This window comes from Bos grunniens, chromosome 5, assembly GCF_055505025.1.
Source record: "Bos grunniens cultivar Pamir isolate PY7600 chromosome 5, Bosgru_T2T1.0, whole genome shotgun sequence".
NCBI classification, from domain to species: Eukaryota; Metazoa; Chordata; class Mammalia; order Artiodactyla; family Bovidae; genus Bos; species Bos grunniens.
Genome location: NC_141169.1, coordinates 13,689,964 through 13,703,904, shown reverse-complemented (window position 1 = coordinate 13,703,904; position 13,941 = coordinate 13,689,964). Strand labels below are relative to the sequence as shown.

The following is a 13,941-nucleotide window of genomic DNA, read 5'->3' as shown; positions in this document are numbered from 1 at the left end:
CATTAACTTATTCATTTTTGGTACTAAGAGTTTTGATTAAGAGTGACACATACTCCTTTACAGTGTTCAAGATTTGGACAGAAGGAGAATCATGCCAGTAATTGAGACTGATTGTACAAGTTAATGCCAAACTGCAGCCTTTTTATACACAATGCTAAGTGTAGGAGAGAGGAGGAGGGGAAGGCTAACAACTGATTTTCTTGCTCTCCTTGACAAACAAAAGGAAATCCCTAAACGCAGCCATTCACATAGTCCTGGATGTGCAACATGCATAGTAACTGAACTTTATACTCTGTAAGCTTCGAAGCTACATATTTAGATTTGGCTACCAAGAAAAAGCACACAAACCCTTTCCGAAATTTGTTTCTTTCTTTACCAATTAATTTAACAAGCCACATTAGTCAAACTAGTCAAACCATCTGCCAATATGGATGGCTCCCAATCTACACTATCAGAGCACTGCCAAACTTGTTTCTCATTTGCTTCTCCTCTTGATTCTTACTACATTTTAATGAGGTTAAAGGTAGAAAAATAATCATTCACACTTATACAACCAGCTCATTCTTATCATTCAAAAGAATAAGTCAATAGAGAAATCCTAGTGAAAACACTAATGAGTAACAGGAGTCAACCCTAAATTGAAAAATAAGATGCAGAATTGAGAAAAAAAATCAGATTTCATTAATATCTTAACATAAACTCATGAGTAAATTTTAACTATCTATTAGCTTTTTTCAGTGTTCTAATGATATATGAATATTTAAGAATGTAAATAATAAACATGATATATAATCATTGAAAATAAGGTAGTTGGCAGTTCCCCAGCCAGAAGTGATCAGATAAAATAAAAAAGAGAAATCACAGGTATACATCAAGTAAATCTGCTCATTGTATTACAAAAATTTCAAAGGATACGTACATGCCTTGTAACTTCTGTAACATCAGCCTGAGAACATTCATGAGGAAGATTGTGTAAGCCACCATGCCTACATCAGTTATCACCAGCTTGATTTCCAGATATTAGGATGGAAAAAACACATCAACACTAACCTAGTCCCCTGAGACAATAAAAAGGATATTAGCATAGACTATCCTCTTAGGCTTCTTCCGTTTCAAAATTACTACAGCACCACCTGAGAAGTTTACATACAAAGCCCAAGAATTTGGCTATCTTATTTTGTGTTTCAGAAGGATGCTAAGTCATTGCTGCTTTGTTTTCTTAGAATTTTTTTTTAAATCACTAGCAAACATTATTTATAAAAACACACCAACTACAATAATACTCAGATAAGCTCTAACTTGTATAGGACACAAAGTTTCACTCTACTGGGTACAGAGAATAGGAACAATACTAAAGACACTAAGTCCTGAAGGATTTCACGAGAAGAACAAGGCACACCTGTGGAGGGAAACATTTTAGGAGCTTGCAGAAACTCAGGGAAAACTCCACAGGGACTACAAGGTAAAGAGTATGCAGTTGTTTAAAGAACAAGAAGGACTAGGGTAAATTAAGAAGTGAAACTTAAGAGTGAAATCCATGCAGGAAGATGGTGTAGAATGTTTTAGAAATGTGTCTGGAAGAGAACAAAAAACCAGCCTCTCTAGAGAAGAAAATAGTAGAGAATTAGGTAAAAGGCAGAGTAGAGGGATACAGAGTTCATGTTCAGTATTTAGAGGTTTGTTTTTAACCCATATTTCCAAACCTTAGTTTCAGTATCAACAAGCAAATAATCTAAATTCCTAGACATGGATGTGAGGGTGGGGAAATAATCTGAACAACTGCAACAAAACCTAAGAGACAATCAAGAAGTGGGTTCACTCCAGGAAATTTTTATCACCTTTCCTAGCTTATAGGTCAACAGTAGGAAACGTTTCTAGGCATTGGGAACAATTGCAGGATTTTAAGCACAGTGACAATTTAAATGCATTAAAATTCTTATTCATATATGTTATATCACTTAATCTCTCAGGAAAGAATGGTACAGGCAAAGCAGTGTTATGGAAAATTTATCTGGGTAGAACTTTAAAAATGTATTAGAAAAAGTAGGAGATACATTAGAAGGCTATTAGAACAACAACAACAAAAAGAAAATCACTAAGAAGATTGTGAAGGAAGAAATCTGGTACACTTCAGAGAAATTAAGAAATTTAAAGTTACCTTCAGAACCGGAGCATAAATTCAGCCAAATTGAGGAGCATGGTGGACTTAACATTGACTTCCTGAGGAGGGGGTTAATACACACCTCTTGCTTAGCTTTCCACTGATCCAGAAGATAAAAATACAAAGAAATTCCAAACCATTAGGCTCAGAAACAGGTACCTTCAGATCTGAAGAGGAAAAGAAAGCAGACGCTATAAGCCAAATAAGGTATTAAGCCAATGCTTCTCAAAACTACTGTCAGCATGACCTGAGAACTGTTAGCTATTGAGATCACTGAGCTCTCTGCCTCGTCTACTGAACTACTTACTCCTGAGGTAGACAAGCTCTCCAGGTGAGTCTGATCTACGCCCAAGTTTAAGAGCCAATGGTATAGTTAATGTTATCAAGGAACAAAATTACTGAATTCAGCTCAAGAGCAGCTTCTTGACAAAAGAAGTCTAGTCAAAAATCTAATTGGTTCATTCCAGGGGGTAATTAAGTACTTCAGCTTGCACATGTCCAAATCATGCAATCTTGTTAGAAATGATGTCCCTGAAAATGCACAGAAGCATAAATTGGACACAAAAATCAAAGTCAATAGTATTTTATAAGACCAAATCAATTTGATTTTTCATTTAGCTCTCTTTGGAACTGCCCAATGCTAGCTCCTCCTCCTAAGCACATAATCTGCTCTATTAAATGATAGAACTTAAAAACCCAGGGAAAGGAAGGTATTTGATAAAGTTTTGTTCTTTTATAACATGTAGTAATATGTTCCTGCAGATTCATATTCAACTGAAGAATATATTCTATAATAGTTCATTTAATAATATATTTTATTACTGTTATATTCAGAATTGCTCTGCTCCTAGTTTTTTGTTTGTTTGTTTGTTTGTTTTTCCAGCACATGCCTGGTAAACTGTTTCTAAACTACTTAGACAAATGCAGTAGAAATAAAACTTTGAAAAGCCCATCTCATAGTACATATGAATCTTTACTATGAGATGATCAATGTTATATTCTTAACTAAATATATAATTTTATTTTGAAGTGTTAATTGTTCTAGTTTCCCCATAGAACAGCCTTTCCAAAAGGAGGGAAAAAAGGGAGCGAGAGAAGCTAAAGTCATTAAAGCTTTGATCTCTTACTTATTTCACTCAGTTTCAAAGTCAGGCTAGTTATAAAAGTTCTAGACATGCCACATTATGTTTTATTTCTGCATTATTACTTTACTTTTATATAGAATTTGGGAATCATATCAAAGGAAATATTTTAAGTCATTCCAGACTCTAGGTTAGTACGATGCAGCTTGTATTTATTTATGAAATTTCCCATCCTATAACTATCTAAGTTTCATTAAATTTGGTGATCTGAAAAAGAAGGCTCAGTTACCAAATACACCCAAATTGTGAAAGTTTATATAAAAAGATTTATCCTTCTGCTCTGAGCTAATTGTTTGGTTTATGGAGATCCCCATACAATTAGTCAAAGAAAACTTGTCCTTAAATAGTGTGTTTTCAAGCTCTTGTTGGGAGCAGAGATGCTCAGAAATCCCTTCATGAAAAATCATCCTTTTATTGGCAAGTAAATTCCTCTGTTGTCAATTCAAAGCTTTGCTATATCTTTGGATTAGATCTTTTACCTTCTACAAAAAAAGATGGAAAACATTTATTAACATTACAATTGTTTTCCCATATAGCCATCAAAACTTAAGAAGACTTCAAAATGTGTTTTTGTTGTTTAGTCGCTGCTGCTGCTGCTAAGTCACTTCAGTCATGTCCAACTCTGTGCAACCCCATAGACAGCAGCCCACCAGGCTCCCCCGTCCCTTTTTTTTCTCCAGGCAAGAACACTGGAGTGGGTTGCCATTTCCTTCTCCAATGCATGAAAGTGAAAAAATAAAGTGAAGTGCTCAGTCGTGTCCGACTCCTAGTGATCCCATGGACTGCAGCCCACCAGGCCCCTCTGTCCATGAGATTTTCCAGGCAAGAGTACTGGAGTGGGGTGCCATTGCCTTCTCCGGTTTAGTTGCTAGTCATGTCCAACTCTCTGCAACCCCGCAGACTGCAACACATCAGAATCCTCTGTCTTCCACTATCTTCTGGAGTTTGCTCAAATTTATATCCATTGAGTCTGTGTTGCTATCTAACCAAAATGTGTAGATGGCACTAAAATGATATTTGTGCTTTCCTGATAGGACAGGGTTATTAAAATGGTTTACATGTAGAGAACATTATTATAGTCATTCAATTATATTATGTTTGTTATGCATATAAATAGTAGCAAGGAAAAATGAGATTTTAGAACTCCATATTTCTGTAGTACACAGCCATATTGAGTAGCTGAACCTTGCTATTATACAAGTGATGTAGATGTCTAAGGAACAGCCATATTTTCATTTAAAATCATGTCAAATTTAAAACTGTTACATCAGTATAGTTCTCTCAGACTCATACTTACCAAATTTATTATTTCCCCCATTCTAATTCTAGAGGGAAAGTTAGAAGCCTTAAAAAAAGCATTGTTTCCAACATTTAAAATTTAATATCTTTTTATCCTCCTTCCTTTGCAACAAAAGAAGAGAGGTCAAATAACTGAGTTTTCCAAATTAGAAACACACACATGTATATATGTAGGAGCCAGGACATATATCACTTCAAACATTCAAGTAAGCAAGGATACCAGGCAATATTCAATGGCATTATGTTAAGTAATAAATGAGTGGTAGATAATCTCTGAATCTGGATGGCAAGACTAAGTATTATCAAATTCTCCCCATTAAATTTTATGTATTTTACAAATCCACCTAATTACAATTAAAATCCAAGGAGATTCTCTTATAGAACTTAGTAAGATGATGTTTGTGCATAGCTGTACTAGATAATGTGGGACAATACACCAGATAACAGGAAAAAGACAACAACCCTATTTAAAATTGAGGAAATTAAACAGAGAGCAATTAGCAGAAAAAGAAATAAATAGATCCCTTGACTTGTCAGTGATCAGAGAATTGTACCTTAAAATAATAATGGAATATCATTTTTCCATCTAATTGTTCAAAAGAAAAAAAAAATCCCCAATACCTGATCCTAATAGAGGTATGGTGAAATAAGGTAATGTTCCACAGTAGTACCTATCAAACTCTAAAATATTTACAAGTTTTGATAAAGCAAATTTTTACTAAGAATCCATCCTTCATAAATATTTAAACAGAAAGCAGAATATAAGAGTATATTCAAGACAACATTTTCACAGCAAAGCATCAGAATCATAAAATCCCATGTTTGACATGGGATGAGAATGTGCTAACAATATATAGATTGTTTGTATTACATTTTCAAAAAGAAATATTATGTGCATATATGTAATGATATGCAGGCTATTAAAAATTTTTAAATGCGATGGAAAAAATCTGAAAGGATGTTAACAGTAATGTAATCACAATAATAAATATAACCAATACTGAATAATCACTATATGCCCGGTACTGTGTTATGTATTTTTATAAACTATCTTGGTTAGTCCTCTTATCAACCACGTAACTATGTGGTACTATTTCACAAATATGAAACCCGAAGATAAACATCAAAGTTTCAGTAATATTACATGATGGAGTGGAAATAGGGAAGAGGGTGGCTACTCAAGTGAAGGTAGATTTATAGTTTTCACTATTATAATATGTCATTGGAATTTTAAAGAAACCATGCATATGTTAGTTTACTAATTAAAAATAAAATTTAAAAAATAGTTATACTACAACAGAGAACATGTTAAATACTATAAGCCATAACATGGTAATAAGGTTTCACAGAGAGACAAAATTCTGATTGAAAAATATCATTTATGAAGGAAGCAACACTTGAGATAGGCCGTGAAAGATGGGTAGTTCAAAAGGTAGAGAGTACTTCCACAGAGCCTCTAAAGGAACAACAGAAGGGCAAAAAAGTAAGTACAAAATGAATCCAGGAAATAGCAAAGAACTGCTTAATGGGTTCTGAAAAAGCATTTAAGAGAATAGCAAGAGAGAGAAGAGCTTTAGGAGAGCTTGTGTGTGTGTGTTAGTCGCTCAGTCGTGTCCGACTCTTTGCGACCCCACAGACTATAACCCACCAGACTTCTCTGTCCGTGGAATTCTCTAGGCAAGAATACTGGAGTGGATTGCCATTCACTTCTCCAGAGATAGGAGGGCTTAAATGAATCTTACATGTCTGAGAAACAACGAAGCAGAGTAGGAGATAAAGCTGAAGAGCCAAGAGGGTTTAAAGCATTTTGCTTTACTTAAGAAATGACTAGAAAGTCAACCCTTTGGATTAAACTAACACACAGATTCTTCAAAGAGGCAATTCCCAACCTATGGGCCACAGATACTTGGAATTAGGCAAGCTTTATGCAGGAGGTTCACAAATCCGCATACTTACTAAATTTTTTTTAAAAAGTCTATAGTATAAGGTCTTGAATTTTCAAAGTGGCCCTGCTTCCAGGCTGGCTGCCACAGTAGAGAAGGTGATGGGGTTAGTTTCTTCTTTTTTTTTTTTCCATCTGAAGCTCTCATTTCTGCTTTCCCACACCATGGGCCGTTTCTAGGTCCTGAGGATTGAAACAGGGGAAGAAAAAGATGCAAAGGACAAGAAAACCTCCCTTGACTGACACAGATATAATTTGGTGTTAGTTTCCCTTAGGCTGGCCAGTTCAAACAAAAACAAAAATAATAAACATTCTTTTTACAGGAGATTATTTACAGTTCGAGTCCTTCCATTGCTGGGGACTCACTAGCAGTGTCCTTAGCCAAGGCTCCTCATGCTGTGGGTGAATGCTCTTTGTTCAAGAAACTCTATAAAAAAGATTTTATTTGGGAGTTACCTTATTCCTCTTGAACAAAAGCTTACATTTTTTCCTGGAAAATGGATCATCCTTGGCCTGAAATAGCTCTGGGCACACAAAGTATTTCAAAAGCTACCATGTCTCATTCTATTATACAGGTTGCTCTCTGGCTACCATCTCTCGCCTCTTGGCTTCCTCAGGTGTGGATATAAAATTATCTTCATTCAGCCAACTGGAGACATAGGTGAAGTTCTTCAATTTGTCTCCTTGAAGGCTCACCTCTAGGCTCATGTAAGGAGGAAACCACCACTTCAAGGCAGAAGAAGGGGTCAACAGCATACTAGCATTCTTTCCATAGAACCACTCCCTTGACACACACACACACACCAAATTTGGACGGCTCTATGCCAACTCTTTAATATACTTGAACTAGGTAAGGAGATGAGGATTACAAAGCATATATTGGACCATCATCCATCCTCCTTTGCAAGTCCTGATGAGATTCCGTCCTTGCTTGGGAATGAAGAGATATTTGGCAGAAAAAGTCATGGAACTTCTAGAAACTAATGTTGAGTCCTAATTTAACATCCAGTTACAGACCTAAGTAATCTAGAAGTCTGAAATTAAACCTAGAAAAATTAAAATTGCATTCTCCATGTTGTTTCTTGTCTCCTCCATACCTCTGCACATGTTCTTTCTACATAAGTTAATGAGCCTTAACAAATGTATACTCTGTGTAACTACCATGCCAATCAAAATATACAACATTCACTTTGCACTAGAAAATTCTCTCCTGCTCCTTAGCAATGAATTTTCCACCCTAATACCACCTTGCTGCTGCTGCTGCTAAGTCGCTTCCGTTGTATCTGACTCTGTGCGACCCCATAGATGGCAGCCCACCAGGCTCCCCCGTCCCTGGGATTCTCCAGGCAAGAATACTGGAGTGGGTTGCCATTTCCTTCTCCAATGCATGAAAGTGAAAAGTGAAAGTGAAGTCGCTCAGTTGTGTCCGACTCTTCGCGACCACATGGACTGCAGCCCAACAGGCTCCTCCATCCATGGGATTTTCCAGGCGAGAGTACTAGAGTGGGGTGCCATTGCCTTCTCCAATACCACCTTAGATTACCACTATTTTGAACTCTATCTCTATAGGTTAGTTTTGCCTGTTTCTGAACTTCATATAAATAAACTCATACAGCAAGGGTTGGCAAACTATAGCTCATGGGCCAAACCAACCTTGACACCTAGTTTTGAAAGTAAAGTCTTAGAACATAGCCCCATTTCACCTTGTTTATTACTGATTTCATGCTATCATGGCAGAGCAGAGGAGTTGTGACAGAGACTATATGGCTCAGAAAACCTAGAGGATTTACAAACTCTACAGAAAAAGTTTGCCAAACCTTATCATACAACATTAACTCTTTGTGTCTGGCTTCTGCCCCTAAGCTTTTTTAAAAGATTCATCCATGTTGTTACATATCTCTATGTTTTTTTCCATTAATCATCCCTTCTTATTGCTGAGTAGTATTCCACTGTGTGAATATAATAATTTGTTTATCAAATCCTTTGTGGATTAAAATTTGTAAAATTCTTGGCTATTAAAAATAATTGATGTAATATAATGTATATATTACAAATAATACAAAGAATGCCGTAATATAAACAGAATGGCTTTTTTAAAGTGTTGTTGTTGTTCAATCATTTAGTCATGTACGACTCTGAGACCCTATGGATGCAGCATGCCAGGCTTCCCTGTACTTCACTATCTCCCAGAATTTGCTCAAAATCATATCCATTGAATTGATGATGCCATCCAACCATCTCATCTTCTGACATTCCCTTCTCCTCCTGCCCTCAATCTTTCCCAGCATCAGGGTCTCTTCCAATGAGTCATCTCTTTGCATCAGGTGGCCAAAGCATTGAAGCTTCAGCTTTAGCATCAGTCCAATGACTATTCAAAGAAAAAATACACTTGATTTTTCCAAAGTCCAATTTATCATCTGTTAATGTTTACTGCTTTATGTGAACAAAGGAATCTGCCTACTCCAATTTGTATATTTTATACAAATATATTTATTTTGGTTTTACATTTATGTCTATAGCCCATAGTGAATGTATTATATGTAAAGCACTAAGTCAGGTTTTAGTTTTTCTTGCAATGCAGATATTCAGTTGTCTCAGTATCACTTGTTGAAAATTATCATTTCTCACAAAGACTTCCCTTGGTAACTTTGTTGAAAATCAACTAATATACTATGTGTAGTTCTATTTCTGGAATCTCTCTTCTATTCCATCAATTTATAAGTCAAGCAAAAAATTACTCATTTTTCCCTTTGTAAAAATTGCTTTAGCTATTCTAGGTCCTTAGCATTTTCATGTAAATTTTAAAGTATTGTTCAAATTTAAACAAAAAGGACAAAAAGGATCTGCTAGAATTTTTATTGTTATTGCCTTGACTCTTCAGATGAATTGAGAGAGACTGGACATCTTGATAATGTTGAGGTTTCCAATCTATGAATTTGGTATATCTCTTCACTTGTTTGCATTTTCTTTCATTTCTCTAGGTAATGTTTAGTTTTCAGTTCACAGGTCTTGAACATCTTTTGTTTGCTTGCATATATTTTACACTTTTAATTTTATTGGAAATGCCTCTCTATTTTTATTTTGTTTTTTTGTTTCTTAGTTGCAGAATTTAAAAATACTATCATTTTTATATTGATCTTCTATCATGTGAATTCATTAATTTGATTTAATTCCATCTGTATTTTAGAAATGTGATGTTCTACAGAGATAATGTTCTGTTATATAGAAAGTTTTAATTATTCCATTCCAATATTTATGTCTCTTTTTTCCTTTGCATTCCTGGAGTGGCTAGACAATTTTATTATATCATTATTTGTCCTCCAAGTTATCCATTGTTCATTTTATTGAAAATACAGGTCACTCTTTCTCCAGATTCCTGTTTCCTCCCTGGCCAACAATAAAAGAAATGATATATATTTTTGGCTCTGGGTTTGGGCAGTACATCACTTCTAGTATCAATTTCCCTGTGAGTCAAGTATGCTACAATTACAAACAACTCCAACCTCTCAGTGACTGACTACAAATATTTTTTTGTTCATGTTATATAAGAGCTGCTGGTTAGCTGAAACTCTATTCCAGCTGTGGTTCAATTACATGTATTCTTTATCCTGATCCAGGTTGAAAGAGTAGTTTCAATTTGGCAAATACCCATTTCAGTATCCTGTACTATCCATCTGTTAAGCTTAAAACTGTTTTCCAGAATCTATTTCCCTCTAAAACTTCATGTTAGAGTTGATCATAAGACGATTTTGCTTTATATACGCAAGGCAGAAGTGAACCAGTGACCATTATTGCCTGAAGAACATCAGAGTAAGGTATCATGATGAACAGATGAGAAAGTCAAAAGTTTATGGACTCAATACAGGTAAAACTAGTTACACATAGACTGGGTGCACTGTAATTTAGTCTTGTTCTTTTTTGCTCTGCATTTAAGTATCCTTTTTGAATGCTATCTTATTGACCAATAATGGTGTCAGGAATACTAGACCACCTTACCTGTCTCCTAAGAAATGTGTATGCAGGTCAAGAAGCAACAGTTAGAATCAGGCATGGAACAAGGACTAGTTGAAAATTGGGAAAGGAGTACTTCAAGGCTGTATATTGTCACCCTACTTATTTAACCTATATGCAGAGTATATCATGTGAAATGCCAGGCTGGATGATGCACAAGCTTGAATTAAGACTGCCGAGAGAAATACCAACAACCTCAGATATGCAGATGATACCACTCTAATGGCAGAAAGCAAAGAGAAACTAAAGAGCCTCTAGATGAGGGTGAAAAAGGAGAGTAAAAAAGCTGGCTTAGAACTCAACATTCAAAAACCTAAGACCATAGCATCCAGTCCATCAATTCATGGCACATAGATGGGTAAAAAGTAGTAACAGTAACAGATTTTATTTTCTTGGTCTCCTAAATCACTGAGGACAGTGACTGTAGCCATGAAATTAAAAGACGCTTGCTCCTTGGAAGAAAAGCTATGACAAACCGAGACAGCTATGACAAACCTATTAAAAAGCAAAGACATCACTTAGCCAACAAAGGCCCATCTAGTCAAAGCTATGGTTTTTCTAATAGTCACATATGGATATGAAAGTTGGACCATAAAGAAGGCTGAGTGATGAATAATTGATGCTTTCGAATTGTGGTGCTGAACAAGACTCTTGAGAGTCCCTTCAACAGCAAGGAGATCAAACCAGTCAATCCTAAAGGAAATCAACCCTGAATATTCATTGGAAGGACTGATGCTAAGGCTGCAATACTTTGGCCACCTGATACGAAGATTAGGCTCATTGGAAAAGATGCTAATCCTGGGAAAGATTGACAGCGGGAGGAGAAAGGGAAAACAGAGGATGAGTTGGTTGGATGGCATCACTGACTCAATGGACATGAGTTTGAGTCAACTCAGGGATAGTGAAGGACAGGGAAGCTTTGCATGTTACAGTCCATGGGGTCTCAAAGAGTCGTACACGACTTAGCAACTGAATAACTTACCAGTAAATGTTTGGCTGTCAGTGCACATAGCAAAATACCTCCCCACAAACTTTTCTTTCTTTGCTTAACTTCTGAGATTCATTAATGATTTCTCTGATATTCAAATTCTCTGTCTATATCTTCTTCACCTGTTTTGACATGTAAGTTCTAATTCTCAAAATAAATTCTTCATCCTATAAAACTCATCATAATTGTTCCCCTGTAATTCCTGACTGATACACCCATTTTCTGACACACAGGACATTTAAAGTAATCTCTTGGATATGGCACAGATCATCACTCTTCATATACCATTGGCATTGGCCAAAACATGTTACATTGGCCACATAGATCATTGATATGAATAGGAACATGAAGGTATAAATATTTTTCAAAATAATACAATCTACCATTATTATGTATCCTTGAAGCAAGCACTAGGGTATATGTTTGGAATAATCATTGAGAGCCCCTAGAAATGTTTGAGGATGGACACAAACTTATTCAAATTACATGACTGACTATATGGAAAGGATATTTTGCACAGACAACTCAAGATATAGCTATAAGAGAACAAAGGAAACTGGGAAGTAGTGATTCACAGGTGTTCATGATAAACTGGCAGCAAGGTAAGTAATTGTTCATATTAAAGTTTCAACTATCCTTAAATAATCTTTCCATATTCCTTTTTAAAAATCCAAAATCAAAGAACTCCTTGGAGTGATGTTAGCAACAAAGCCAAATAAAACATCTCTCATTTGTACCCCTTCCTCAACAATAATTTGGCATCCGCCCACAGTACCTTTATAGGAGCTATGGGATTGAACACAAGATGCCACAGGACCCATAAAAAGCCTTGCCCATCCATGTACTGGGTAAGAGGATACAGATCTCAGTACTAGCCATGGATCCTGCAGTGTCCTGTGAACTGGCTCCAGCGCCTCTCAACCACAGTCCAGGAGACTTTGGAGAACACTATCTTAGACAATCACTCACAGACAAAAGAGCTTTTGTGGAAGTAGAACTTTCCAGTGGAGAAGTTCCAGAAGACCAATGGAGGGTAAAAAAAAAAAAAAAATACAAATTTTGACACATTAAAGACAGAAACAGGAAGAGTTTGATTTTATCTGAATTATCCTCTCCCCCAACATGGTACTGCTCAGTGCCAAGTGAGATCATCTCAGTCTATGATTCTCCTACAGGGAAAAGTAAAAGTGTGTGAGTGAGCCCCTGGCTTCCCCAGCTGTACAGAATGCAGCCAAAGAAGCCCATTTCTCTCTCACCTCATCCATGACTTATACAACTGGGGAGTGAGAAGAGACTGAGACAGCAGATAGAATCTTCAGAAGGTGTAAAAGGGACATGGATCTTACCAATTACACTCTGACTGTATGAATAAGCCTGCTCATGAGCCACTGTGGATGCCTTGTACTTAGACCCCAAACCAGCCAACTGCCATCCCTAGTGCTGTACACGATTTACTCACATATATCCCCATCCTGTAGCCAGCTCTTGTACGTACTCCCAACAGCAATGACAGAAAGCTTTGACAGACAGCTAGTCAGCATTTGCAGAAATTCTGCCAGAATCTCTGGATCAGGGAAAACCAGCAAATTTGAGCTTTACTTCTGACCTTGGAAAACTAAAAGGAAGACTGTCAGCACCCAGGGCTGATGCTTTGCAGAATCAAGAAAAGTCATATAATCTTAAGAATTTTGTCACAAGACTGAGCAAGAAACACCAAGCAGGCATATCCACAGAAGTTCTGAGAAAGCCTCAGAATTTCTAGTGGCTGATAGAAGGTATTTCTTTTTCAAAGTAAGTTGATAGAGACTAGGAGAGATGATTGCTACTTCAAATGTGAAGACAGCAACACAAACCCTCAAGAAAAATGAAAAATCAAAGAATGAACACACCACCAAAAGATCACAGTAGTCCTCTAATAACTTACCACAAAGTCATGGAGATAGACACTTTACTCAAGAAAGAATTCAAAATACCTGATTTAAGGAAAGTAAAGGCAATCAGTCCTGGATGTTCACTGGAAGGACTGATGTTAAAGCTGAAACTCCAATACTTTGGCCACCTGATCCGAAGAGCTGACTCATTTGAAAAGACCCTGATGCTGGGAAAGATTGAGGGCAGAAGGAGAAGGGGACAGCAGAGGATGAGATGGTTGGATGGCATCACCGATTTAATGGGCATGGGTTTGGGTGGACTCCGGGAGTTGGTGATGGACAGGGAAGCCTGGTGTGCTGCAGTTCACAGGGTCGCAAAGAGTTGGACATGACTGAGCAACTGAACTGAACTGAATGAGCATCACAATTCCTAATTTCAAACTATACTATGAAGCTGTAATAATCAAAACAGTATGATACTGGAATAAAAATAAAAACAGAAATCAATGGAATAGAACCAGCAACCC

General features: G+C 36.5%; 1 long non-coding RNA gene across 19 annotated transcripts in view; it reads right to left on the bottom strand.

The window, feature by feature from the left end:
- The window catches only part of LOC147371336 (uncharacterized), a 261,709-nt gene extending 259,224 nt beyond the window's left edge, over positions 1-2,485 (bottom strand). For 6 of the 19 annotated variants that reach the window (XR_015163482.1, XR_015163485.1, XR_015163484.1 and 3 more), the window contains exon 1: positions 2,159-2,485. This is a non-coding gene — a long non-coding RNA (uncharacterized LOC147371336). The remainder of the gene's footprint in view (positions 1-2,158) is intronic. The other 13 variants (XR_015163477.1, XR_015163480.1, XR_015163479.1 and 10 more) reach the window with 6 other exon arrangements.
- Positions 2,486-13,941: the final 11,456 nt, after the last annotated feature.